The sequence below is a fragment of the Lactuca sativa genome, chromosome 4 (assembly GCF_002870075.4).
Source record: "Lactuca sativa cultivar Salinas chromosome 4, Lsat_Salinas_v11, whole genome shotgun sequence".
NCBI classification, from domain to species: domain Eukaryota; kingdom Viridiplantae; phylum Streptophyta; class Magnoliopsida; order Asterales; family Asteraceae; genus Lactuca; species Lactuca sativa.
The window spans coordinates 13689699-13692082 of record NC_056626.2 but is presented as its reverse complement, the minus strand read 5'-3'; the positions used below and the strand labels follow the sequence as shown (position 1 = coordinate 13692082).

Sequence of the window (2384 nt, the reverse complement as noted above, 5' to 3'; positions counted from 1 at the left end):
GTCACTCTATACCGTTAGGTCATTGGCCCTTTGGTTCTAAGTGCTATATACATGTTTAATTTAATAAGTTATATTACTACAGAGATCAGTCACTATTAAATGAAGTCAATATGATTATTATATTAAAATTTATGTTTATAAAAATAATAGAAATTCTTTATTTGATTTTAAATGCACATCGTCTACTCGCTTGATAATCTCATTAACTCCACCCCTTAATTAAACACCGTAGGTGGCACCAATTCCTGTCCCATATGCGTAGTTTTTTCAAATATTTTTCAATTTTAACATTGAAGCTGGTAGTTATATTTATTTATTCTAACTTCAAGTGTTTGTTAAAAGGGAAACCAAAAGAAATAATGGAAGCTCATAGCTCGCTAATGAAACATGTAAGTTGGTGGTATAAAGTGGAAAGTTGCGGAAAGCGTGGACTAAAGCTGCTTAAAAAAAGTACACTCTAGGAGTTTGTTGTTATATAATGAAGTGATCTACATGTTCTGATTTAGAGTAAATTATACAAATGGTTTATATCGTTTGGATAATTTATGTGTTAGATCGATAACTTAGTTTTTTAACTCATTATCAATTTATCATAACCTAAAAAGAGTGTATTACCATTCTGTAATTTATTTTTAATTTGTTTATTGTTTATACCTTATTTATTTAATAAAAAAAATAATAAATAAAATAGATTATTTTACTTTCACCTATAAATACCCGTATTCCCACCTATACCCTACCCATCTTCCCCTTCTTTTTCTCCCTAAAATCTGGTTATTTGTTCTTCTTGATACAAATTAAGCCCACTTTTCAACAACATCTTCTATTATTTGATGTCGTTCCTTTTTGGTTTTGTCAAACCATAAAGACTTCAAACCCTAGAACGTAATCAGTGTTCCGTCTCCCTTCAACTACTCATAAAATATGAACAATCGAAAGGAAGAAACTTGAAATTGAAGCGCATGATTCGACCTACAACTCAAAATCAAGCTTCGAGAGATCAGGTTAGTCATATGATTGAGGCTTCATAAAAATGTTTAATATTATTTCTGATTGAGGTTTTCTTTATGAATTCTTAATGTATTATTGTTGGGGAATGGTTGAAGAATACTAGGTTAGAAATTATGACTTACTGTAAAAAAAAATCCTCAATTCATCACTGCTCTTGAAATTGATTAGGTCGTTAATATCGATTATCAAATCTGTTTTGTTTTAAATAGATGCATAAAAGTGATTTGGAAGGATATTTTGGTAGATTGAAGACAAGCCTGTGTAACTTATTAAGGGTAAAATGGTGTAATTTGTAAAGGGTAAAATGGGAACTCTCATTCCTTGGAGAGATGGAATGAAAAACACGCTAGTTAATGGAATGACATTCATGACTCTGGATCCTCCATAAATTCTTTCTCTCCCTCTTTCTTTTCGTGGCCCTGGTTCCCTGTTACAAGATTTCATCAAGTTCGATTTCCATGTTCCATTTTGATTCTCTTTTGATTTTGCAATTTGTGTCTGGATGCAAATGCTCATTTTATGTTTAATTTTGAGGTTTGATTACAAGAATACGAGGTTTGGTTTTCAGTTTTGATTTGGTTTTAGTTTTGAGTTTTGAATTCACAATTTATTCTCTATGTTGATTTTGGTTTTAGTTTTGAGTTTTGAATTCACGTTTGTTGAAGGTACAGAGGGGTTAATAAATTAATAAGAAGATAAATAAGGTAAAATAGTTTTTTTAGGCATAAAAGGACAACAAAACCAGATGATTTAAATACAGATATACGATTTTCTCTTCCCTTTATGCTCATTAGATTTTTGTTGTTACTCTAAATCTTAGCTGTGTTTTTAAATCTTTGATAATTGCCATGGATTCAAATTCGATCATCTTTTTTCAACATTAGGGTTTTCTCGTTCTAAGGGTTTTGAGTTGATCACAACAAATATTCAGTAGATTAAACAGATCTCTAGTTTTTCTAGGCCGGATGAAATTATCGTTTTCCTGATGAGAGCGTGAAAACAAAAGATCTGGGTTCAGGTTCGATGATACCGTATTTTGCAGCTTCGAATCGACGATGCTGGAGAAGTCTAAAGACGGAGGAGATGAAGGACAACATCGATGCTTGCATTTTCCAATGAAGGTGTAGCTGGTGATTAGGTTTTCACGTTTGTTGCAACAAAGACACACACAATTAGGTTAATAGTTCTATTAGTTTACGAAAATGGTCCTTGTAGGTTAGGAAATTAATAATAAAATATGAAAAAGAAAAAAGAAATGGTAAAAATTTCATTTTATAGAAATTTAAAGGAATCTTTTTGACGTGGTGTGTCGAAAGGACCATTTCTGCAATATCAACGAAACACAAAGACCAAGACCGAGTTTGTCCATTTTC

The 2384-nt window shown here is 31.4% G+C and overlaps 1 long non-coding RNA gene across 1 annotated transcript; it reads left to right on the top strand.

Moving 5' to 3' along the window:
* Positions 1–563: 563 nt before the first annotated feature.
* Positions 564–1649, top strand: LOC111918726 (uncharacterized). Its single transcript, XR_002859325.3, has 2 exons — positions 564–1004; positions 1221–1649. It is a non-coding gene; the product is annotated as an uncharacterized LOC111918726 (long non-coding RNA).
* The last annotated feature ends 735 nt before the right edge of the window (positions 1650–2384 follow it).